This window comes from Aotus nancymaae, unplaced genomic scaffold, assembly GCF_030222135.1.
Source record: "Aotus nancymaae isolate 86718 unplaced genomic scaffold, 86718_ANA_hifiasm-v0.15.2.pri h1tg000033l, whole genome shotgun sequence".
Classification (NCBI taxonomy): Eukaryota; Metazoa; Chordata; class Mammalia; order Primates; family Aotidae; genus Aotus; species Aotus nancymaae.
Genome location: NW_026988447.1, coordinates 30,144,373 through 30,172,165, shown reverse-complemented (window position 1 = coordinate 30,172,165; position 27,793 = coordinate 30,144,373).

The window sequence follows — 27,793 nt, the reverse complement described above, 5'->3', positions numbered from 1 at the left end:
TAAAAGCTTCCTCTTATGCCAGGATGTCTGCCTAGAAGGACTGTCCCAACCTAAGTGCAGGCACAATAAATCAATCTAAATGTCCTTAACTTTACCCAGCTCATTATAATGTCATTAACATGACATTAGCATTCTGGTTTTAGTCCTCTCGCCCATGGGCTTTGCTTAGGCACTCATGGGTAACAACGAAGATGGAGTCACTATGGCCAACCCCAGGCACACACAGTTGCAACAACCCTAGAAGAGAATTTTACCTCTACCCTGAAGGCAAAACCCACAGAAGACTTCCTTGTTTCTTCCACCTAAAGGGCTCCAAGCACAGATGCCCGGGCAGCAACCCACTTTCAGAGTCTCCTTTCACTGCTGAGAGCTTTCCTGCCACTTAATAAGTCCTACTCTATCTTACTCCCTCTCCAGTGTCCATGTGCCTTATTCTTCTTGGCTATGGGACAAGAGTCCAGACCTCATTGAACTCCAGGGGCAAAAGGAGACTGAAACACGAGTACTGCATAAATCTTAATGAAACACCTGCAACAGAGGGTAGACTCAGTTTACTCTTCCTAGGTATATTTTGTACTTAGCAGCTCTTTCACCTTTTGGTGAAACATGCAATTACACCTTAGCAGATCTCTTTCACCTTCTGGTGAAATATGCAATTAAAACTTAGCAGATCTTTCACCTTCCAGTGAAACATACAAAATTATAAAACATGCAATTAAAAAAAATTGCAGTATGAGTAAAATTATTATGCATTGGTCATGAAATGGAGAGTAAATATTAAATATACACATTATAACTCTATGAACAAATAAAATTTTCGTCAGAAAAACAAACCTTTGTCAAAGATAATTTACATATTATGTGTCAGTGCTGAACATAATCATATTTTAAATTTCATGAACCATGTAACATCTCCATTGTTATAAAACCACTGCAGGAATAACTGCACACCAGGGTTATTTTTCACTTTTTATGTGGTAAATGCCAATGTAAACATGGTAGTGTTTTCAATCATCAGTGACCATGTTGGAGATATCTTGTAAACACATTTAGTTTATACACCATCCATATATTCTGGGGTCGACAATTATACTGATAGAAAATTGTTCCCAAGGCAGATTAAATCTGGAGCTTTTTTGTTTGTTTTTTATTTGTTTTGTTTTACTTTTACTGCGTTTTAAGTCATGCAGCTGTGGGAGGCCTATTTGCATATTCATAGTCTTATTTTAATCTGGTTTAAAATATGGAATTTTGGTCTCCCTAAGGCTATTTCTAATGGTTAGGTACTGAGTAGCAAGTCTGACCACTGGCCTACTCTCATATTCAGCTAATTATGTCTGACAAGAAGATCTTGACTCAATCACAACATTTTACAACTTGTCTTTTCCCCAGAATATTTAAAGCTTTACTAGAATACTGTGTATCCTGCTGCTGAGCCATTTGCCTGTGTTTAGTCAGTTGAGAGACTTCAGAGCATTATATTATGATGAAAGCAGGCCATGGTTGCCAACGTGAAATAGCAACTACAATACAGTAATATAACTTACATGAGAGCTTTGTAAGTTTGATAAGTATGTCTGCCATGCCTATTTTATTTTATTTTATTTTACTAAACTGTGTCTTTAGAAGCAGACCTACGGACATTAATATTATTTTTAGCAATGAGAGTTTATATTTATGAAATACATTTAAAGAGAAATATTCACAAGAATGGTAAAATAATTTTAAGTATTGGAATCTTGCAAATTACCAATTTTCCTTATAGTTAAACTTACCGTGCTTACCAGGGATAACTCCCTGCAAGACCTAGCAGAATATGTTCCACATAATAGAAAATCAGCAGATACTGACTGAATAAAACTGTTATGAGAATAATCAATAATTACTTCAAGGTTTAAAAATGCACTAGACTTTTTCAAAGTGCTTAAAATTAATCATCCTATTTAGTGATTGTAGCAGCGGTGGGAAATAAGTATGTACTATTATCATGCCCATTCTGAAGAGAAGAACACTACGTAACGTGCTAGTGTGACAAAGAGAGTCGAGATGGTTCCACAGACAGATTTTCTAGCTTCAGATCCCATGCTATTATAATGATTAGGGCATATTACTTTTTAAATGTGAAGTTATTAAAAAAATAAAAAGAGCTGAAAAACATGTCTTGGTTTTATTACAGAATAATCTTATTCTGCAGGGTGGCATTGAATTTCTTGAAAAAGTTCTGTGGAATTGTTAACAAAATGCCTAGGCTGGGTCAAGGCAGTTTGGGTGTTTTCTCTAACGAACTTATGTTTAGGATTATGGGCATGAGATACACTTGCAATGATTTAGCAGGTATGAACTCTCATGAAGAATCTTTAAATACAAAAATGTAGAAGTTAAGTAACAACTCTCCCCTACAAATGGACTCAATGCTGAAGTTTTTATGTTTTTAGGGTTATTCCTGTTTGGCACATCAATCATGGAAAAGAATTACAGATTAGCTAGTTGCAAATCACCACTCTAACAGAGTTTTGTAAAACCTCATTATTTTGACAAGGTCCAACTTACCCTGAACTGCTTTTTAAAGTACATAAAATATACATAATACATGGAGATATGATTTTAGAGAGTGGAAATAAACCCTGTGACTTTACATGACCCCTTGTGTTAATTTTGATAACAATATGCTAATTATTTGACTAAACCTGAGTCATATGTCCTGGCACTGAAACCATTTTCTCATTTAAAAGCCATTATTACTTGTAAAATTGACTATCATGTGTAAGCAATATTACATATTTATTTCATTTTTAGAATATCTCAATTTTATGTGCTTTTAATGAAAAACTGCTATTGGTTTTTAAGGATTAAGAGAGCAAATGATGGAGGTTTCAAGTAAGCAATGACAGGCCTAGATTTTTAAAAAAGATTTTATCACTATAACAAGGTGGTAGATATGGTTGACGTGTGAATTTGAGGAACAAATCTAATGTAACAACAGAGGAGGAAGAGACATCACTATATTTAGTAGCTGGCTGTTTATTGAGAATTGATTACCTGAGCTAATCCCAACTGTTGTAGAATTACTCAGCTAAAGGCTCATTTGATGTCAGGTGATTTATCCTGATCCCTGAAATTATAAAGTATTTATGACTACCTGGAAATATAATTTTGAGATTTAGAGAACAGGATAAACAGGATCAGCTGCATTTGTACAATTCTGAGATTTCTAGTCATCTCAGTCTGGGCAGCTATAACAGAATATCACAGACTAGAATGGTTTAAACAACGTAAATTTATTTCTCATAGCTCTGGAGGTTGGGAAGTCCAAGAATAGGGAGCCACAATGATTGGGTTCTGATGAAGGTCTTCTTCCTGTTTCACCGGTGGCTGTCTTCTTGCTGTGCCTTCACATGGAGGCAAGTAGTCTAGACATGAAGGGAAAGATGCCCCTTTGGCCTCTGAACTTTCACTGAAAATCAACTGACAAAAGTTTAATAGGAAAAAAGGAATAGAAAATTTATTTTAATGTGCATAGCACTTGCCAATTGCAGTAGAAAAATTATGTAATAATCCAATAATTACTCAATAACTTAATTGGGTGTAGATGCTTGCATACTTCTTTTTTTCATGGGAGAAAGGGAGATGGGGAAATGTCGATGATTTTAAAGGAGATAGTATTATTTTTAGGAGGATTTAATGGACTTGGAGAACACTCAATGTCCTGGAACAACATCTATTAAGCCCACAAAGCAGACAATGGTTTGTGGCAAAAGTCTGTCCAAGTTTAACAGACTTCTGTCTTTCAGCAACAGGACTTAAGTTAATGAAAACTCATGGAAGGAACCAGAAGTAGTTGTTTTCTTTCTTGGTGGGTCTGAACTTTAAGCAAATAAGAGAATATCAGAGTAAAGCTTCTGCTAGCATCTGCTAGATTGTAAGAGACTTTAATTTAAAATAATCAGAATACAAAGGTGCTATATTTGAGGTTCAAATTCCTTGGTCTTCAGCAGGGATAGAGGAAGCAAGCTTTCCCCTGTCTCTTGTTACGACTGCACTAATCCTATTTATAAAGGCTCTGTCTTCATGACCTAAATTCCTCCCAAAGTCTCCATCTCTGAATACTACCACATTGGGGATTAAATTTTCAACATATAAATTTTAGGGAGACATAAACATTCAGTCTATAGCATTACTTCTTGTTGTTTAAATTGTGTCAATCACTGCGCTGAAATCCTGCAACCAAAATATGAAAGATTTCCTCTATTGAGCACTAGTTTACCTTCTTCCAAAAACAAGCATACACGTGGGCATGGTGTGTAGTGTTGTTGATTTATGTTTAAAACAGATAGGCAAATACATGTTAGCCTCGAGGTGTGACTATTGTGAAAGACTGAAGCATGCTTGGATTACTGGCCTGTGCATTTTGAAAGGGTTATAAATATCACTCATTACCTGATATATCCCAATACAAAAGAGTGAAGTTGTTCCGGGGCATCTGCTAATGGACTAATACCAACATTTGTAATGTGTTGAGAAGTAATTTAGTCAAGTAGACTTCTCTCATTCTTAATTTTATAAGAGAAGCCACCTTTCTGCGTCGGGACCACCTATTCAGTATGAGTCTTGACTGAGATTGTATCTCCATTTGCAAGAAGACCATCACTGTCCAGTGCTCCAGGACTAACCACTTGAAGGGCTTGGAGATAGTTTTCCTCTGTTTAGTGAAACTGGCATCAAGAGCCCCGATTTCACTGGGGAATTCATTTTCCCTATAGTTTTATTGGGCTTCTTAGTGTTGCAGGATACTTGGGGTGTTGCTTTTCTGGCCAGAAACCTGTGGCCGGTAGTACATTTGTCTGAGTTTTGCTTGGGCCTGCTGGGCTCATTCCGCCCACTTGGCCTGGCAGGCTGTTCATGGCTCACACTACCATCCTGAATCTCATGCCTCCGAGGGAGACTGTGAGTCAGGCATGGAGCTATGAGGGGTGTGTGAGTGTGTGAGTGAGTGTGGGGTTAGGCCGCTGCACAGCCAGACATGCTGGCTGCTGCCACTGGGAGGACAGCTCCAGGTGCTAGCATAGGCATTGGCATAGTCACCAGCTCTCTGTGTGGCTGTAATTGGACCAAAAACACTGCAAGCAGCTTGGAATAGTGGTGCAGTGGCACCCAGAAGCTTGGAGATGCAGAGAACCACAGGTCCCAAAGAGGGGGATACAGTCTTGTCTCAAGGAACTCCCAGGTCTAGGCTCCCTGAAGGGCCACAGGTTTTCTCTCCTTCTCTTTGCCCACAACGTGAGGAGCAAGAAGCATGTTTCAGCCCTGTCTGTATTACAGTTCTTTTAGCCTTGCCCTTCTGCAGGTCCCAATTTCTTGTCCTGAGACCAGGAAGAATGAGTTATGCAGACAAGTGGAGGGTGAGCAAGAGGAAGAGGAGTTTTATTGAGCATTAGAGCAGCTCAGAGGAAACCTGCAGTGGGTAGCTCCTCTCTGCTGGGCAAGTCATACCAATGAGTGTTTAGCTCTCAGCAGAGAGAGCAGCTCTTCTCACATGCAGGTCGTCATAACCAGTGTTCAGCCTTTAGCAGACAGTGTAGCTCCTCTCTGCAAGCAGACTGTCCCAACCAATGTTCAGTTCTCAGCAGTGAGGGGAACTCCTCTCTGCAGCTGGTTATCCCCGGTTGAGCCGGGCACTTTCATGAACCCCAGAGGGGAGGAAGTGTGCACCGATTGTTCCATGGGACTCAATGGGTGGGTCCAGAAAAGGCACCACAAGTTCTGACTCTGGTCCCTGAGACTGGCAGTCCGGCCCCCAGCCTTCAGGCCCACCTTGGCCTGCAGGTGTAGCCTCTGGAGACCCGCCCCCTTCCACCCAGGAGCCTGTCTGACTGCTGTTGTCCATGGTGCCCAGGCTCTTGCACCAAGGGGCACCTGCAGGTCAGTGCTGCGCTGCCCTTTGCATCCCTTTGGACTCCCCTTGTGCTAGTCAGCACCCAAAGTCCAGAGTGGAGCGAGGCAGCATGGGGCAAGCGTGTGAGTGCTGCCCTAAGCGATCGCACAGCCGGCTGGGTTGTAACAGTGCCTGGGCTTGGTCCCAACCCCTCTCTGAGACTGGAATGGGAGCTGAGAGGTGGGAGAGGCCAGGAGCGACCAGGAGCAGACACCCCAAGCCTGTGGGGGAAGGGAGAGGTTTCCTGGCCCCCTGAGGGGTGCAGTATGCAGAGATGCCCTGGTCTTATTCCTGAGAAAGTGGGGCTCTCACCCACTTTGCGGAGCATGCAGACAGCCCTAGCTAGGCCTTCTAGCAGCCTGGGGTAAGGGCTCCAGGTCCTTGGTGTGCCTGGACCAGCTTTTGGGGCAGGAGCAATATCTCCATGAGCTCCCTGTGTGGCCTCAATGCTCAGTGGCGGCCTGGGACTCCCACTCATCTAGCTGGCGGCCCCGTCCAGGGGCATCTCTGGGAGAAGATCGTGGGCCCCTGGCCTGGCCGTCCAGAGTGTCAGGCTTGGCATTCATCCTGATGCAGGGCAGACTCTGCGGATGCAGTTCCAGGAAGCCCCGCCCAGAGCCTTCTCCTGAGGAAGAGGAACCCAGCGCCCTCGGCAGGGTGGATGCGGTGGTGATGCGGCTGGCAGGGTCTCTGAAGCGAGCACCACTCCCACTTTCTGCCCGGGCCCCAAAGCACCGCCCCAGGCCCAGCTCCAGCTTGGGGGTACACCTCTGCCTGGCTGTGCTGCTCCCCTGCGGGCAGGGAGTTCGGCCTGGCCCCCTTGTGTTGGCCCCAGGATAGCGGGCTCCAGGGCGGCTCCCGCTTGTCCTTGGCTCCCGCCAGCACCGTGGAGTGAGACACCCACCCTGGGCCCAGCTCGGCCTCCTCCCCATACAGCGGTGTGCGAGAGTGGACCAGAGTCCAGTGCTACAGAGGCTCCTGGCCTGGGAGCGGGTTCCACTTGGCCCAGCAGGGATGGGGGCACTGCAGTCAGCCGCCTCGGGGATGCAGGGTACAGGGGACCCACTGCTGCCACTGCTGCTCCCACAGCCGGCCACAACTGCCCACGCCTCCCCACTGAGGACGGCTTGCTGCTACAGTCATTAGGAGGACAGAACATCATGTCTTTGGTAACAGACTTTAAGCCATATAAACCTTGCTTCCACCATAACAGGGCAACCATTTTAAGAGAACCCTTTAAGAAAATTACTCTAAGAAAATAATGTATATATGCTTATTCTGACAGTGGCAAGAGAAGCGATGGATGTGCTCCGTAGTTTACACTCTAACTTTTGCCTCACCCTTGGCTTCACCTCGAATGATTGATTTCACCTGCATAGTGATCGCTGAGAAGTCATGGATGGATTCTAATCTGTATCTCTATGCAAACATGAAAATGTCTTGTTCATACTGCCATTTGGTTGAGGAGCACAAGTTGTTCATTATGTAGCACTTAACTGAGAGTCTTTTGAATCACTTTTTGATTGTAGATCAGTCTAGAAAAGAAGAAATGAAGGTGTCCTTATTTTGTATCATACCAGCCACCTGTATCTTCCTTCTATGGGAGAAAATGTATTGCGGACTTTCCTGTATCATTGTAAGTAGCACTGTGAAACATTCTCAGAAGAGTTATTAGAAAACTGTCATCGTCACCAAGAGGACAGCCAACTTGCATGTCTCCTCTTTGGCCATCAGGATGCAAGAAATATGATGCTTTTGATTTTCTTCCGTAGGACCTACCTTGGTTCATAAAAGTATTGTGGCTTTATGTAAAACCCAAATGGCTTTTTAATAGGCTTCCTAGGATTTCTTTGGAACACAGAATAGAAGGTGTCATTGGGGAAAACTGTGCTTTCACAGCAGTGAGTGGTGAAATCTGTGAATTCAGACAGCAGCTTATCCACAGTTAAGAAAAACATGATATTGTATTCATGATGTTTTTCTCTCTGGTGCCACATTCTTAAGCCTTAGGGACTGAAAAATGTCCTCCAGCTCAGTTTCTGTCAAAAATATCCTCTTGGTCTCTGGCAAAAATATTAAAATTTCTTGAAACAATTCTTTTTGAACAGGTCTAGATTCCACAAGAGCGAGCATATCAGGTTCTAATGACACTGTAAAAAACAGTTGCTATAGTTTTATAATATTATACCATATTTCAGCAAAGTAATTTACATAAAGATGTCTTTTAGTGTTGATATTTAGTTGTAAATTGAACTATTGTAAATATTCCAGGCATTTTTGTAGTATTTCAGAATTTTTCCTTGGCACATATATTCACAGAAGTAAAGTCATTGAGTCCGATATATAAACATTTCAATGGATGTTGATATTGTAAAAGTTTCCCCAAATATAGTACCAGCTTAAATTCCCACTTATGCAAAAAGTGCATGGTTCTCTTTGTCCTCAGTAAATTTGCCTAGGTTCATTAAATATGTTTCATTTCACTAAGGAAATATTTTTCTGCCTTTTATAATAAACATTATATTTTTAACTAGAAAAAGTTACTAGATATTTGTTTATCACTTTTGATTTCCCCTTGATGATACCTATGCTGATGACCTTATAATATTATCTATTTATTTGCAGTAGTAGCATGCTGGCAGTAGTGCTGGCTTCATTGAGGTGGAGTAATTCACAATGGAACATGTGTGCGGAAAGGTCAGGGAGAGAAGAAGCTGAGGTTTTGAGGAAAAGAAAAATTGAAGGGAAAGTTCTGGGACCTATGCCAAGAAGTCATGAAAATGGGGAGTTTGAAGTTCATACACTGGGGGAAAATGGGCCACGGGCCTGAAATCTCAATGATACTAAAGAACAGCTGATACTAAAGGAGTTATTTTAAATGAAAGAGGAAGCCAGAAGGAATAAGAAGTCTATTTTCATTAGAGGCTGGACAATGAAGTTTATGTCTGTAGTTTGAGTACTTCTGGAAATGTGGAGGTCCATGGAGCTGGGATGACAATGGAGGGCCAAAGTGAGGTGAGAGGGGAATCACTGGGAATGAAGTGAACAGTAGGGGGCTACTGGACATAACATATAATTCACACATTCAAACTAATGGTAAAAGTTGTTCTGGAGTCTCTGAACCTGAAAACAAAGACCAATCGTAGAGAAATATTCAGATAGCCTAAACTTCAAAGCATTTTTTTTCTCACAATGACTAAAAAATTATTTTGAAGCCTTAATGGATAGTCACAACAATGCTAGAGGATTCTTTCAGCAAGGTGGGATGTAGAACATAAGATATTTTAAAAGACTGCAAGCCAAAGTTTATGTTCAAGATGGTGTAATATGGACATTTCCAATTCTTTCTTCTTCAAGAAGAAATGAATTAAACATTTTTGTGTCTGTCAAAAAACTATATGGGTGATATATTTACATTGAAAAACATTATGAGGTGTATGATACCATCTGGTCCTTATTAGTGATGCTAAGTTTGATCATTTTATCTGGTGTTGTCTGTTAAATCCTTCTATTGGAAAGGAAAATTTTTCCTTTGTTGTTAGATAAATTATATGTAGGATGACTCTTCCAACCTACATAAGTGGATTTTAACATCCCTTAATAAATTTCCAAGTCTATTTTCTTCCTACATCTTATCTAATATTCTGTTAACAAAGAGCTTTCCTCTATCAAAAATCTTTTTTTTTCCTTTTTTGTAGTAGCTCAATGAACTCACACATAATATGTTATAATTCAGTGTGTTATAATTGGTTCTTTCATTATTTTTGTGATGCACAATTATCTCTAATTTGGCCCTTGGGGTCCCCTTTCTAGTCAGGCCCAGTGTACTTTGACATCTCCCCTGCCGTACTGCTCCTTTTTTTTTTTTTTTTTGAGCATATTCATGCTTTCAGGTTCTCTTATTCATTTGGAGTCATTCCGTTAGGTGTAGTGGGGTATGGATTCAACTTTTCCTTCTTTAAAATAGTTGTTATAACATTGTTCACTAAAAATTAAATTTATTAATGAGAACCCTTTACCAGAGAGTTTATCATTGATTTGTTTATATATATATATACATACACACACACACACACACACACATACATACACACACTTACATATATAATGTGTATATATATATTATATATGTTACATATATATTATAAGCCTTATATATGTATATATATTATAAGTTATATATATAACTGCATTATATATATACACACATATATAATGTGTGTATATATATAGTGTATATATATAATAATTTCTTATATATTATATATACACACATATTATAATATATTATATATATGATATATAGATTATATATATATATAATGCAGTTCTTAAAATGAACTTTTCTTTTTCATAAGAGATTATATTTTTGGGACTTAAGTTATAATTGGCCAACTTCATTCAATAAGCAGCCTTTATATGTAAAGAGAGCAAGTATATATTTTAAAGGCATTGTATCCAATAATCAATTCCTCTTTCTCTCTTGATCTCTGTCTTTTTCTCAATCTTATTTTACATTTGATCTTAATCTCACAACAAACTGATAAAAATAAAAATGAGTAGAAATCTTTATTTAGTCTTATTTATACCATTTTGGTGCAAAAATTCTGAAAACACTGTCACCCTGTTTAAAAATTTAGCTCAGTTGCTTTAATGGCATGCCCCATGGTTTTGTATCCATCTTAAATAATCTTAGATTTTTTTTAAAAGTTCTTCTACTTTAATATTGTCAAAATGACATATATTATGCTCACTAATTTTACTAGCATGGCAGGCAAAGGGGCATTTTTAAAATTATAATTCTCCTGCAGAAAACTGTAAGAAGAATGCGATAGAATGGCATCTTTTTGCTTTAGTTATTAAGCTTCAAATTAGTAATGAATTTATAGAGTTGTAGAGCATATTAGCCAAAACCGCTTTATTTGATTCTAATTATAATTCTGTCTTTTGTAAACAAAGATGACAGTATTGACACATCTATAAATAAAGTACTCTATGTGGCTTCCTCGCATGGTGATGGATTTTCAGGGATTCATTAAACTTGTTTTAGCCAGACTCTTTGGTGATTAACACGGCTTAAGAAAAGTTATTTTTGGCCGGATGCAGTGGCTCATGCCTGTAATCCCAGAACTTTGGGAGACCGAGGTGGACAGATCACCTGAAGTCATTAGTTCGAGACTAGACTGACCAGCATGGAGAAACCCTGTCTCTATTAAAAATACAAAAATTCGCTGGGTGTGGTGGTGCATGCCTGTAATCCCAACTACTCAGGACTCTGAGGCAGGAGAATCACTTGAACCCAGGAGGTGGAGGTTGAGGTGAGCTGAGATCACACCATTGCACTCCAGCCTGGGAAACAAGAGTGAAACTCCATCTCAAAAAAAACAGAGAAGTTATTTTTTTCTGAGAGCAAACTATTTGGCATGATTAAATTTGTGTCTTATTATTTAAGACAGATGCAAAACTGAACTAAATATATATTTATACATAGCTGGCTGTAAAATTAAGTGATTCTGGAAAATTTTAAAAATTAACTCATGACAATTTGAAAGACTGTGAAATGTTCATTGTAACACAATTATAAATAATTCACTGTAGAACATGAATTTGAAAATTTACAAAATAGTTAATTGGAAAACATTAAGATTGTGTCAATTCTCTAGTTATAAAATGTTGATTTCAGGCCTGAAATCTTAACATTAAGTTAGCTATGCTATTATTAATTGTCCTAATAACTAAAGTATAGGAAATAATGTAATCACCCAACAGATATAAATAAATAAAGAAATAAAATGTATTTTAAAGTTTTTCATCTGCAAATTTAGAAAAAATTATACAGTACCTTATATTTATCCCTAGGAGCCTCATTAGGTTTCTGAACTGATTCTGTGTCCCATTACAGTTTTTTTTAAATTAATGTGGATAAAGTAATAATTCTAAACCAACAGTCCTAAAGATTAGATAGTTTAATCAACTACTTATTTCACTCTAAGGAATACTCCAACATTGTGTAAAAATTGCAATGCTTCTCCTGTACAGAGTACACTGTTTTAAGTACCTTACCCACAAATGCAAGCCTCAGATGCCACAATGAAAATTTGCTGGGAAGGAGAATGGAGCTGAAGTCTCCAAACTCAGGTAACCTGTGTATTTCTAATAGAATGAAGAAAATTATGATGGCTGTGGGTGCTCAGATTCTGAACCACCCAGGTTTTTAAATTCCTTCTGGATTATTCTATTTCTATTGGCTCTACCATGTTATGTTGCATTCAGCTCACCAGAAAACAGTAAGGATTCTTTACAACAAGAAAACACCAAACAGGTAAATCTGAGTTTCCTGATTTGAAAAGGCAGCAATGCTTTTAAGTACCACGGATGTTTTCTATTCTTCTGAAGGGAGCACTCAGGAAGGATGCATGTAAGTTATGAAAGGATGAAACAACTCCAATTTAGTCAGCCATTTCATCAGTCTGAGCCCTTGGGATTCAATGAAGTGACTGATATCACAGCAAAGTCAAGCACAATTGAAATATTAACATTGTTTTCTCTGGCAAATATTGAGACTAAATACTGAGAGCTGATCTCACTGGACAGCTGATTCCAGAACAATATAGGCATCTGTTAAAAAGAACTCTGTAATGTCTTTTTATTTCTTCAATCTTGCTTTCTTTAAAACTTGATAACATAATGTCCCTTTTTTTTTTTTTCAAATAGAGTCAGGCTGGAGTGCAGTGATGCTATCTCCTCTCACTGCAACCTCCACCTCCTGGGTTCAAGCAATTCTCCTGCCTCAGCCTCCTGAGTAGCTGGGATTACAGGTGCACACCACCACACTCAGCTAATTTTTGTATTTGTAGTAGAGACGGGGTTTCAGCATGTTGATCAGGCTAGTCTAGAACTTCTGACCTAGTGATCCACCCACCTCAGCCTCCCAAAGTGCTGAGATTACAGACATGAGCCAATGTACCTTTTTAAATCCATAGTAAGTATTTGTATATCTGTTGCCAAAAGTTTGTAATTCATACACACAGAGAACTTCACTGTTAAATAATGCTGATGTGGTTCCTTCCTCTTTCCTTCTTTCCTTTCTTCCTTTTTCCTGTCCCTTCCTATGTTCCTTCTTTTTTTTCTTTCTCTTGTTAATATTTTTTGGTTATAAGATAAAATGGCAGCAGTGTGTAATAAAGGATCTGGGATCCATCAAGCTATAAGTACCAAATCGGGGTAAATGCATTAACAATGATTAATATTTATTATAAGAGTTGTGACAAATCTAGGTGAAAATTGTTTTACTTTTTATTGAAAAACAAAAAGGAAAAGAACATTAAGCCTATTCCATCTTTAAGTCAGGCTTTTTTTCTAGGCAATTTAGACAATTTATATAGTATAGAGCCCTCTCAGAAAAAAAAAAAAAAAAAAAAAATCACATATTATTTAAGGCAAAGATTTGGTGCCCTGATCTAATGACTGACTATCTCAATTAAGACCATATGCCTCATAAAGGTTTGATAAAGGAAAATAACTCATTAGACAATTTTAATAACAACTCAAATCCATTCTTAACTCATCAAGTGCAAACATTACAATATGATTTTAGCTCTTTAAGAGACTGCAAATGTTTGGGAGAGCATTTCTCTTATCTAGATTCCATGCTGCCTCTTTGGTTCCTGTCTAGAGTTGAGTCATGGGCAGTCATAGTTTCCTAATTCTTTTTAGGCTTCTCAATTTGAGAAAGACTTAGTTTTAGTGGGTTTGACCACAAAAGCATTTAAAAAATTGTCTTATCAAAATTGTTCTCAAACTTTTCTTTATTATAAGACCAGGGTTTCTCTTCTTTAGGAGAATTGATAAAGTAGCACTCTTGAAAAAAGGAAGATAATCCCCACGTTTATGTATCCTTTAAAGGCATTTCTCACATTTAGAGCTCTTCTTTTTTGGTGAGTCCAAATGAAGGGAACAATGACTCTGTCAGGTGAAAGAATCTAGGCTATTGGTTAATTGCAAGGAGGATAAGAGTTTCTGAAGATTTTCAGCAGCTTCTATAAGCACAGAATTAACTGAAGTATACTAGTCTAGACTGTTCTTCGGGTTTACTGTGCTTTAGTCCCTTAAGTCCAAGTTTATTGAAAATAGAAACAACAATTCACAAGTATGATCTCAGTTGCAAAATTGTGAATACTATTGTGCTGTTGAGAAATCATAGATATTTATAAACTCTACCATAATTGCATGGTTCCTCTTTTAAATATTTTGGTTACTGTGAAATGAACATGGCATTTGAACCACAACAACAAAAAACCCTGATAACTGATGATTTTTTTTTTGTGCTTTTTATTTCTAAATTTTACCATTTCTACATGTTCTTTTGTGAATTTTACATATCTATTTTAAATAATCGTGCCAATATTATATTACCTGGCATATAAAAATATTTAATATTTTGTTGAATATACGTAATGGGAGATAGATATCATTGTGGAGGAAAATACAAGACACAAGTGCCATAATATTATAAAATTATAATTAATCTTCTAAAAAAAGTAGCTTGCCTTTACTGAAATATTCAAGCGATTCCTAAGAGTACTTATTCTCATAGGTATACTAGATTTATTAATCAATATTTAAGTTTACTGGAAGAGTTGGAAAAGGAAATAAAGAACTGTGTATCAAGGCAGACAATAATCATTAATTAAGTATAAAAACAAGAAATTAAATCATATAAGGGTAAATTAAGTTTTAAAGATAAACATCTGTATAAATCTAGAGATATATATGTTAATGAATGTTAATAATAAATACTTCTGAGTGGTGGAATTTCTAGTACAGTTTTTTTCCTTTAATTATTTTGGCTTGTTTATATTTTCTAATTTTTATAAACATAAACTTCTTCAATTATGATTTTAAGAACTCAATTTTAACTTTTCTCAAACATTACAAGCTAATAATTTTCTGTATAGTATGTGAATTCTGCTGTTTATTCATTGATGTTTTATTCTTATTTCACTTGAACTCTTTAGGCATCATTTATAATGAAAATATTTTAAGGAGATTTTTATTTTATTATTTATTTATTTATTTATTTATTTATTTATTAAAGAGGGGGTTTTGCTTTGTTGCCCAACTTGGTCTCAAACTCCTAGCCTCAAGTGATCCTCCTGCTTCAGCCTCTCAAAGTGCTGGGATCACAGTCATGAGCCACCATATCTAGCTTAAAGAGAATTTTAAATTGTTTAGCAGAAAGATGCACCAATGCAGCACAATTTATATAAGTTGTAAACACATAATAAAACATATTTCTTTGTAAACTGGTTAAAATAATAAAAGTGGCTAGAAACTACAAAAAGCATGGTAATAATTGTTGTTTATATTTCAATCTGAGCTTCCTCACATACACTGTTTAAAATGGAACATGATACCACTTACTTAGAAAAAGTAATATTTTTTTTACATTGAATTATTAACTCCTTTGTCCCATAAAAATTTAAAATAAATATTAAGACTTATGAGAAATACCTAAATGTTTTTACAACAATACAAAAGTAAGTACATTATGATTTTCATATGATTTTATATCACAAAATAAAGGACAAAACAATAAAATACAACACTACAATGATGGTTCTATGAGGACAAAACTAATGCAGTTAGATTCCATAGATTTTCAAAGGATGGACTAGTTCCAAAGATAGAATTTAGATAACTTGGAAGAGAGAATACAACTCAGAATAAATTAAAATATTTTCTTTATGTTGCTTCTTTGAACTAGGCTTTTAATGTGAGCTAGAAAACATAAAGTTTTCTAAAAACATAGTAAGATTGATTTCCTGTGCACAGAGCCAGAGTCCTAGTATACTTGGCTGTTACATGAGAAGCCATATTGGCAAGGATGACAAACTGATACATTTATTTGGAATTTTTCCCTTCATGTAAATCAAGGTTGAAGGTGGGGTTTAGTTATATTCACTCCAAACCAATATATGATGTCCCACCCAATTCTGGGCGAATTGACCACTGCACATTAGACTCACCAGAAGAGATTAACAACAAAAACAGAAACAAACAAAAAAAATAACAAAAGGCAATATTCACTTAAGTAAAGACAATAATTAAGTCAAAATTCCTAATGATGGAACTTGGGCAACACCATTTTTGACAGTATATGCAGGTAATTTTAGAAACGAGCCATGTAATGGAAATTGGGATATCATTTTTATGAATTACTATATTTTTAATTAAGTTTTGGTTTCCCACCAAGTGACATAGTATGTTTCTGGGTTGACATAAGACATCAGAAGTGAAAATGATCTCATTTAAAACACCAGCTATTGCTGATCATCTCAGGAGTACTATCTCCATTGACAATTCCAGGCTTTCTGACTATTGGATTTTCTGAGTCACAGTGCAGGAAAGAGATAACCAGATCTGAGCATGGTGGTCTCATGGAGTTAAGAAGACTGAATTTCAGGAGACAATGGTGAATGTAGATGAAAAAATGTATTTAACAAAGTGTTTAGAAATTTATTTGAATAATCAATAGAAATGATAATATATTATGAGAAGAAGTTTTCTTTCCAAGGAAGGCAAGGTTGGTTTAGCATTTGAAAGTCCAAAGTATATGTAGTTCATCATATTACTAGAATAAAGGAGAAAAAGCATATCATGATTTCATTCATGGTAGAAATAGCATGTGAGCCCAGGCATTTGTGGGAGTATGAGGCTAGAGGATGACTGAAGCCCAGGAGTTCAAGACTAGCCTGGGCAAAATAGGGAGACCCTGTCTCTATAAAAAACACAAAAATTAGCCAGATGTGGTGGGATGTGCCGGTAGTTACAGCTACTCGGGAGACTGAGGTGGGAGGATCACTTGAGCCCAGGAGGCGGAGGTTGCAATGAGACACTGCACTCCAGCCTGAGCAAGACTAAGATCCTGTCTTTAAAAAAAAAAAAAAAAAAAAAAAGTATCCTTTTATAATATGTTGTCTATCATAAAACTAGGACTCAAAGGAAAATTTTCTGTTATCATAATAGGTATCTTTGAAAAACCTACTTATAACTTTGTAGTTAGTAATGAATGAATGACTATTTTCCCTCTAAGATTAATAAGGCAAGGGTACTTATTTGCACCATTGCTGTTTAACATTTTTCTGAAGGTCCTAGCCAAGGGAACAAGGATTTCAAAGTATGCTCATTGCAAAAAATGAGGTAAAAATGTATTTCTTCAGAGAAAGCAAGACTTTATAGTTGGTGGAATATAAAAAGAAACCTAAAAGATCTGGTAGAATAATTGTTTGAATTTTTATACACTAACAAACAAGAAAATCAGAAAATAAAATTAAAATGCCACTTAAAATTGCATTAAAAGACAAAATAGTTTAGGATAAATTTAACACAATATATGAAAACCAGTGTACTCATAAGTACAAAACATTTATGACAATAATTTTAGACAATCTAAAATTTAGAGACATATATCAATTTCATAGATTGAAATACAGTCAAATTCTTGTTTGTCCCCAAATGGATACATATATGCAGCATAATTCCAATCAAAATTCCATAATTTTCTTTTTATTGTTTTGTTTTATTGAAGTTGATAAACTGATTCTAAAATTAGTGTGGAGCTACAAAGACATAAAAACGCTACAGTCATGAGATTCTCGGGGTGACGCTTTTCCAGCTGGAAACCTCTGTGGCCAGTAGCTCCTTTGCCTGAGTTTTGCTTGGGCCTGCTGGGCTCATTCCACCCACTCAGCCTGGCAGGCTGTGCTTGGCATGTGCTACTGGCCTGGATCCCATGCCTGCCAAGGGCATGCAGGGCAGCAAGGGGTGTGTGAGCAAGCAAGCACGGGGTCGGGTCACTGCACACAACCAGGCAGGCTGACTAGGGAGGGGTATGCAGCTCCAGGTACCAGCATGGGAGCTGGCTCGCTGCAAGGCTGCAACTGGACCAGGTGTACTGCAAGCAGCTTCCACAACTGGCACCAAAAAATGTAGTGACAACCAGAAGCTTAGAGATGCCAGGCACCGTAAATCCCCAAAGTGGGTGCCACAGGACTGGTTGTTCCCGGTGCTCCTAGGTCTGAGCTCCCTGAAGGGCCATAGCTCTTCTCTCCCTGTTTCTTCTCTCCTCGTCACCTACAATGTGGTGAGCAAGGGGAGGGTTTCAGCCTTGTTTGTGTTATAGCTCTTTTAGCTCCACCATTGGGCAGGTTTTTGTCCTGCCTTTAGGAAGAATGATGTACGTGGACAAGTGGAGGTGAACAAGGTGAAGAGGAGCTTTATTGAGTGACAGGACAGCTCAGAGGAGACTTGATCTCCTCAGACAGGGTGTTCTGACCAGTGTCCAGCTCTCAGCAGAGAGGAGATCTTGGAGTGGGTAGCTCCTCTCTGCAGGCAGGTTGTCCCATTGTCTCTGTGAGTCTGGCAGAGTCTGGCAGACTCAGGCCTCTTATGGGTCTCATATGGGAGGAAGGACCTGCCTATTGGTCCATGGTCAGCCATGGGTGGGCCCAGAAAAAGCACCATAAGTTCCTACTCTGGTCCACAGGACAGGCAGCCTGGCCCCCAGGCTTCAGGCACTCCCCAGCTTGAAGGTGGGGCTTCCCTGGGGACCCAACCTTTTATTCCCTGGAGTCTGTCTGCCTCTTCCACTGTTCATGGTAACCAGGCTGTTCATTCTGAGGGGTATCTGCAGGCCAGCACCAAGCTGTCCTCAGCCCCTGCATCAGCCTCCCTCTCATGCTCTTCAGCACCCAAAATCTGGAGTTAGCTCTGCCTCAAGTGTGTGCACACCCAGCTGGGTTGTGAGAGCCCCAAGGCTTGGCCTCAAATTTTCTCAGAGATTACAGTGGGTGCTAGGAGCGGGGAGAGTCCAGGCAGTAGAAGCAGGCACTTCTGAGCCTATGGGAGCAGGAAGGGCCTTCCTGGGTCCCTGAGAGTGCAGAGATACCTGGGTCCACAGCCTTGGCTTGAGCAGCTGCAGCTGCACCCTGGAGGGTGGGGCTCCTGGCTGCTCCTAGCTCCCAATGGCTCTGTGTAGCTGACAGCCACCGCCATGCCTTCGCCATTGCAGCCAGCATCATGGCAGTGGCCACTCCAGATGGGTTGCTGCTGCCATCACTACAAAATTGAAATAAAGTTGGAAGATTTACAGTAATGCATTTCAAGACCTGCTATAAAGGTATCAAGTAGTATGGTTTCACTTATAGACCAAAATATTAGAGTCTAGAAATACACTATTCATCTCCACTAAAATTTACCTGTGATCGTCACTCAATTCAGTAAAAATTAAGTTGTCCCCAAATCACATTAATTGGTTTATGGCAATGCCGCCATGGACAAAGGATCATCTTTTCACTGAATAGTAGAGGAATGACTGAATGTCTGAAGAAATGTACTTCAAACCTGCTCTCATTTCAAATACAATTATAAACTCAATTTGGGTCATCCACTTAAACATAAAATAGCCAAAGCAGTAAAAATTCCATAAAAAAAGTTCTTCATCATATAGAAAGGAATGATTTTAAAAAGAACTTAAAAAGACAAAAGCCATAAAAAAAAATGTTTGTAGCCAGCTGCGGTGGCTCAAGCCTGTAATCTCAGCACTTAGGGAAGTCAAGGCAGGTGGATCACGAGGTCAGGAGATCGAGACCATCCTGGCTAACACAGTGAAACCCTGTCTCTACTAAAAATACAAAAAATTAGCTGGGTGTGGTGGTATGAGCCTGTAATCCCAGCTACTCAGGAGGCTGAGGCAGGAGAATCGCTTGAATCCAGGAAATGGAGGTTGCAGTGAGCTGAGGTCATGCCGTGCCCTCCAGCCTAAGTGACAGAATGAGACACTATTTCAAAAAAAAAAAAAAAAAAAAGAAAATATATGTATATATATGCTTGTATAAACAAAAATTTGGTATAAACTCACACTATAATGCTTTTGTGCAGTAAGAACCAGCTATGAATATACACCACAACAACAAGGATAAATATCAAAAGCATTATGCTGAACAAAAATGTCAGACACACACACACACACACACACAAATACTGCATTATTCTATGTATGCAAAGTTCTAGGACAGGCAAGACTAACCTATAGTGACTGAAAACAAATTCAGATTGCCTGGAGGGAAGGATGGGTGGGTGGATTTCATGGAAAGGAGTACAAGGTAATTTTGTTGGTAATGGAAAATGGAAGTATTTCCATATATTGTATATTTTATATGTTATATTGTATATTGATTTGTGTCATGGTTACATAAAGACATTTATAAAAGTAATGAACTGAATATTTTGGCTGCAGTTTTTCATATGTATATTATCCCAAAACAAAATAGATTTTAAAATAAATATGCACTAGCTAAATAACAAATAATGCTCAAGGCCTCTAGTAGAAAAATTAAATAAGAATTTCTGGTAGTGAAATCTGTGCATTGCTGTTTTCTACCAAGCTCCTAGGCCAATTCTAATCTCAAAACTCGAATCTAGTGGAAATTAAGCTCTCATTCTTATGGACTCCTAATGTCATACTTAAGTATTGCTTGCTAATAAGGGTTTTGTTATTTTTATTTTGCTTTGTTTGTGTGCTCATAGGCTTATCAAAGATGAAACTATGTCAATTCTGATAATCTTTTGATTATAATCATTGAAATCTCAAACATCTTCAACTCTCAAAAAAAGAAAAAAAATTAATACACTTTCATATTAAGTGAATCCATCTTTTGTCTTTTCTAAATATAACTCCTAAACAATGAAATTAAATCATTTTATAAGAGAGTTCGTTCTTTTAACTTACTAAAGGAGCATGTTTTACTGAAAAAATGTAAAATAATAAATGGTGCTTCACATTTCACTAGTGTATATACTCTAAAACACAGTCTAAAAAGGAAAAAAGAAATATCCTGTGAGAAAATGATCTTGAATCCTATGTTGAATAAAAATAATCAGTAAAGTCAGCAGGATGGAGACATATTGAAGCAAGAATAGACTGACCTGACTACGGAGAAACGTCTTCCAGAAGACTGGAGTATTCAAGACTGCTGATATCTTTCACCTCCCTCCTACCTCTCTACACCCTGTGTCATGATTAAGAATATGGACTTTGGAGCCTATCATTCAAGATTTTAATTCTGTCTCCGTTACTTACTAATGAGGTAGCCTAGTGCAAATAAATTAATGTTTCATGACTTCAGCAGTAATTTTGGATTAAAATAGTAGGAATATGAAGATTAATTGAATTAGCATGTGTAAAATATTTGAAACTTTAATTTTTAAATTTTTTTTAATTTTTCATTTTTGTGGGGACATAAGTGTACATATTTATGAGGTACATTAGATGTTTTGATACAATGTAAAACAAATTTTAAATTCCATTAATGTTATTACCTTAAAATGAATACTTTGTTAATGATCATATAAGATGGCAACACCAACTTTTATATCATCTAAATCCACATGTGGTAAGATAAAACAAGAATTTCAGCTATTCAGATGATATGGCCATTTAATATTAACCCAGATAAAGGGAAAGAAACTATTTGTTTAGATTTCCTAAAATATATTATTACAAGTTTTCAATAATGAGAGAAGAAATTAGGTTTTCAATTAAGAAACTCACAAAACTTGGGTAGGAAAACGTTTTCTTGAAAATCCATTTTGTTTGGGTATAATATACATATGAAAAAATACACTCTTTTACAATATTCAGCTTATTATTTTTATAAATGGCTTTAGGTAACCATAAAGCCAATCAATGTATAAGACAATATATAAAAAATACGATATATAAAATACTTCTATTTTCCATTACCAGCAAAATTACCCTGTGCTCCTTTACACTAAATCCACCAACCCAGCCCTCCCTGCAGGTTGTCTGAATCTGTTTCCAGTGACTATAGGTTAATCTTGCCTGTCCTAGAATTTCACATTTCCTTATTGAGGTAATGGGGGAAGGTTGGCAAAAATGTGACACCCAAGCTGCCATTGCCTCCTCTGCCCATGGTGGGATCTCTAATAGATCGTGCAACTGTCCCACTATGTCTCAAGAAAGTCCAAGAATCCTTTTTACTATAAAGTTTCTGAATGTCCCTTCTGCTGAAGTTGACATTTCTGATAAAGATTGTGGTAAATGGATACAAATGATCCTTACAGCTATGAGCATTATGACATTCTTGCTTCTGTAGACATAAATTTGAAAAAAATATCTAATGATATTTAAACTGAAAAAATCTAATTAAGAAAACAAAAAATAAAAATTAATATAGTCAATGTGTGGGGAGAGGAGGGTCCCATGGGAGGGAACTGTATACTTTCTACTCAATTTTGCAGTGAACACAAAACTGCTCTCAGAAAGTAGTTTATTAGTTAAATAATTAATATACTTAAGACATAAATTATACATGTAGGCAAATATAAATTAGATGATTCTGTGTCAGACTAAAATAAATTATAATTAATCGAAAAGAATAACTTAAAAGAAAAATGACAATGGATTATGGAGATGCAATAAAAAAAGAAAAATAATAAAATGACAGATTAAGACAGTAAGAAACTGAAAAGAGACAATCTCAGTGAAGTAGGTATGGAAACATAGGACAGAATTTCAGGTCTTCCAACCTTTTCTCACAATCACTCCCTTTCTGAGCTAAACAAGATGACAGGAGATATAGATTCTAAAGTCAACATTCCATTTGAGACTTGAGGTCCCAGGCAGATTTTTCTCTGTTAAAAAATAAACTGAGCCACAGTCAAACTTTGAAGAGTTCATTTGAGCAAACAATAGTTATGATGTGGGCAGCTCCAAACCAAAAACTGTTTAGAGGCTTCCCTAAGGGAATGTAAGCTATTGGCTTTTATAGGTGTAACACAGAAGTAAGGCAAATACTTGATCAGTGACAGTTGTACAGTTACACACATTTATTTGGTCTATCCTTTGGAAAGTCTCTAGTTATATAATTATAAGTTTGTTGGTTGCTTCTGATTGGTTCAGCATAAGTTATGTTTTTAAGTTAAATTATATAGGCATTTACAATAAACAGCTTCAGTTGTTTCATTTATCTTTGCAAATGAAGCAAGATTGGGGTCCTTTATGAGGCCTAACTGGCTTTATCTGCTAAGGGATTCTTTAGGCAGGGTTTTCATTTTAATTTAATGTAACATCTCCGCTTGGAAAACGAAGAGCTAAGAGCAAAAATGCTTGGCTTTAAGATACTTTTGTTCAAACTTGACTCCTTGAAGCCTCAGACATCTAGATAGTGTTTGAATGGAGAAGGCAAGGAAGGCATCTCTCAGGAGTCCTTGGAACTCATCTTCTTGTGCCCGTGTCTGGTCACTCTGTAGCAGCAAACTATAGACATCAGTCATATCTATTATATAAACTCGTGGGCTAGGTATGTTAGCCAATCAGATTTAAGTGCTAGTTTATAAAAAGTAAGTAAACAAAGAGATATTTTAATTTCCCCTTTTATTTTCCTTAAAAATATATTGTGAACATTATCTTGACTCAAATGAGCAGTTGTTTGGTTTTGTTTTATCCTTAAATACAGTAAAAATAAAAATGTTCTGGCTTTCTTTAAAACTACTCTCACAAACAAAAATGTTGAATTTGTAACTCATTCTGCCTCTTTTACATACATGTGATTATTATGTCCAAAATAAGTAACCCAAATGAAAAGTAGATTTTATTACTTCAGGTAAATTTGCTAACCGATTTTAAAAAGAAAAATATAATGGGTTAGGTGGATTTATGGGGCAAATAACCCACTCTTGGCAATAGGGTGCTAAGAAAAAGCTGGTTTAAAAGTTAAGAAGCTCATAATGCCAGCTCAGAATTTATAGCTAACAGTTTTATAGGCCAAAGCCACTATGCAGGCATCCTTATCCCGCGGTGCAAATAGGATTACTCTTCCAAGCATTATCCTAATGTGGAATTAAACTGTCAAGTTGGCTTGCTTCTTGCATAGACTTGTGCATAAGATGAATGTAACTCTCGGTAAAGTTCAATATTGCTCCATCTGTTAAGCACCTTTTTCTTCTTGAGACACAAAAGCTGGAAATGCACACACATACAACATTCCTGCTGAAAGATACTGAGTCATGGTGGGTTGATTTATTGAAAAATATGACAACAGCAAACCTGATCAATCTTCACCATAAATTCAAATTTTTCTACTTCTTAAAAGTCTACTAGAATAATAAAACTCAGACTATTGGTGTTTAAATACAATTTAAGGAAACACCATCATCAAAAAAGCCAAATGTAATTATATAAAGTTGAGAAATGGATATAAGAATTTGCCATCAATGTCAATCTCTGCTAGCAACAAACATTTTTTTAGCTAAACTTTTTTTCTTTCATCATCAAAAATTCTTTGGATCCTTCCAACTATTTTGTGTTCTGTTCATGACACTTTATTGGTATATTCACTGTATTTTAACCATGTTAATTATGGAAATTTGCAAGAATATATAGGAAATTATCAATTGCTGAAGTAGCAGTTGCATTCTAATTTGCTAATCAGAATCATACTAAGTATAGAAAAAGGTAACAAAAGAGACATCCAGTTTTATATAAGAGGAGGGACTTAGAAAAGACATTTTAATATAATGGTATCCTGCCTTAGTTCATTTTGTGCAACTATAACAGAATACCTGAGGCTGAGTAATTTATAAATAAAATATATTTCTCACAATTTAAGGGCTGGAAGTCCAAGATCAGTGAGCTGACAGGTTTGCTGTCTGGTGAGGGCCCAGTCTCTGCTTCCAAAATGATACCTTGAATGCTGCATCTGCCATGTGTGAAGGAACTCTGCGTCCTCACATGGCAGAAGAGAGGAAGAGATGGCACCCACTTCTGCAAGCCCTTTTTATAGCAGCATTGACCCATTCATGAGGGCAGAGCTCTTATGACCTAAACACCTCCCAGGAGAAACTAACTCCCAGCATTGTTGCATTTAGGATTAAGTTTCTAAAACAAATTTTTGGAGGAAGCACATACAAATCATAGTGGTCTCAAATTTGTAATTGCTTCATTGTTGTGAAATTTAATCTAATTTAGATTTTTTTCATAAATAATGAACCTTTTTTCAAATTGGTGTTTTATCTCTTTCTTTCTAGTACAAACTTTTTAATTATCATCTCACATATAGGAAAATAATTTCATTCTAATCCAATATAATTATTCATAAATTTCCTTAAATTACTTCTAATGAGGCATGAGCCTAGCTCAATATTTATAGTTGGCTCTTATTTTTCAGGAAAACCATATGCTGTTGATGAGTCAATTATCTTTTGTTAAGTATTTTACTAAGTAAAATGGAAAAGATGGCTTTCTTCCTTTCCCCCTTTTTTGTTATTTTTAGATGTAATATTACTGAGTAATGGAAAAACGTGAAATTCATACTTTCAAAATTTGTCTATCCATATCTAGGTAAAACAAATTAAAGTCATAATATAGATCTAGAGAACACATTCTAAAAAGAATCTTCTTGTAACTAAATTCTCAAATTTTAGATTATAGGAACAGATTTATGAGCCAGTCAGTATAACTAATGCTACAGTGCACATAAGAATGTTGTTAGCATTGCAACAAAGTAATATTTAGTACACAGAGAAAAAAGTGAGATTAAATAATTTAATGTATTTTATTGTATTTTATTTTAAGAAATACAATACAGTACATATGTGTATATTAATAAAATCAGTTATTGGAGGCACCAGCACCAAATTGTTAATTGATTAATTCTGGAAAGAGATAACTTGATAACAGGAGGTAATAAAGTGTGTGTGTGTGTATGTGTGTTTATGTGTGTGTGGGTGTGTGTGCTTGTGTATGTGTGTGTGTTTATGTCTATGTGTCTGTGGGGAGAATAGTCATGGTGTGTTGTATTATATATGCACTATATTTCTCTTTTATAAAACAGTAATACATAAATGTTGTTTACTATCAAGACTGTTGTCAAGAAAAATCTAACCTATAAGTTTCATATTACTCTGTGTTTCTGTGACTGCCATAAGCTAGTAATGAAATGGGAGAAGTTCCCTTATCCCCCTCTCAGGGCGTACAACACGGGTGTGGCTTACTCCTTCAGTGCCCTGCTACTCAAACACCAGCGGGGGCATGCACACAGGACAGTCGTGGGTAGCATTTTTGGGCTCCGACTCCACAGCAGCATCTATGATTGAGTGTTTACAGCTCTGGAAGATCCGGTGGGCATGTGTTGCAGTGTGCTCTTTCAGCTTTGCTGTCTGCAGGTGGTTTGTGTTAATCAGCTCAATTAGACCCTCTGCCTTATCACAAGGATTGAAGTCTTTCTATACCTTGGGTTCTTGTTCTGGTGTACAAGAAAAATCACATCACACATGGGCTTGGAGGATGGGTGCAAAGTTTTATTGAGTGGTGGAGGTAGCTCTCAGAGAGGTGGATGGGGAGCCAGAAGGAGGATGAAGTGAAAGGTGGTGTTCTCCTGGAGTTAGGCTGCCTGTTGGCCTGACTCTCTTCTGACTGCTCCTGACTGAATTTCACGTTGTCCCACCTCGGTGGCCTGTTAGTATCTGCTGGTGTCTGTTGGTGTGCTCTTCAGCTCCTCTTGACATCCAGGCACTTGTGTCTGTGCCTGTTGAGTCTTGGGTTTTTATGGACACAGGAGGGGGGGCATGGTGGGTCAGAGTGGTCTTAGAAAATGCAACATTTGGATGCAGAAACAGGAGTGCCTGTTCTCGTTTAGTTTCATGGGCACAAGCCTGAGGGTGAAGCCCAGGGTTCCCATGCTGTGCGCAGCCTAGGGTCTTGGTGCTCTGTGTCCTAGCTGCTCCAGTCAGGGCTGAAAGGGGGCAACACAGAGCTTGGACCGTGGCTTCAGAGGTTGCAAGCCCGAAGCCTTGGCAGCTTCCACAAGGTGTGGAGCCCTTGAGTGCACAGAAGTCAAGAATTGGGATTTGCGGACCTCCACCTAGATTTCAGAAGATGTATGAAAATGCCTGGATGCTCAGGCACAAATTTGCTGCAGTGCAGGGTGCTCATGGAGAACCTCTGCTAGGTCAATGCGGAAGGAAAATGTGGGGTTGGAGCCCCCAAACAGAGTCCATACTAGGGCACTGCATGTCCAAACTCCAGAATGGTAGATCCACCAACAGCTTGCACTATTCACCTGGAAAAGCTGGAGACACTCAGTGACAGCCTGTGAAAGCAGCCAGGAGGGAGGCTGTACCCTGTAAAGCCACAGGGGTGGAGCTGTCCAAGCCTATGCGAACCCACCTCTTTCATCAGCATGACTTCCATGTGAGACCTGGAGTCAAAGGAGATCATTCTGGAGCCTTAAAATTTGACTGCCCCATGGGATTTTGGACTTGCATGGTCCTGTAACCCTGTTGTTTTGGCCAATTTCTCCTATTTAGAATAGTTGTATTCACCCCGTACCTGTACCCACATTGTGTCTAGGAAGTAACTAATTTGCTTTTTATTTTGTAGGCTTATAGGAGGAATGGACTTGCCTTGTCTCAGATGAGACTTTGGATTGTGGACTTTTGGATTCATGCTGAAATTAGTTCAGACTTTGGAGGACTGTTGGGAAGGCATCATTGTTTTTGAAATGTGAGGACATGAGATTTGGGAGGGGCTTTGGGGAAATAATATGGTTTTTGTCCCCACCAAATTTCAATTTGAATTGTATCTCTCAGAATTTCCACTTGTTGTGGGAAGGACCCAGTGGGAGATAATTGAATCATGGGGACAGTCTTTCCCATGCTGTTCTCATGATAGTAAGTCCTACAAGATTTGGTAAGTTTATCAGGAGTTTCTCCTTTTGCTTCATCCTCATCCTGTCTTGCTGAGTCATGTAAGAAGTACCTTGCACCTTCCACCATGAT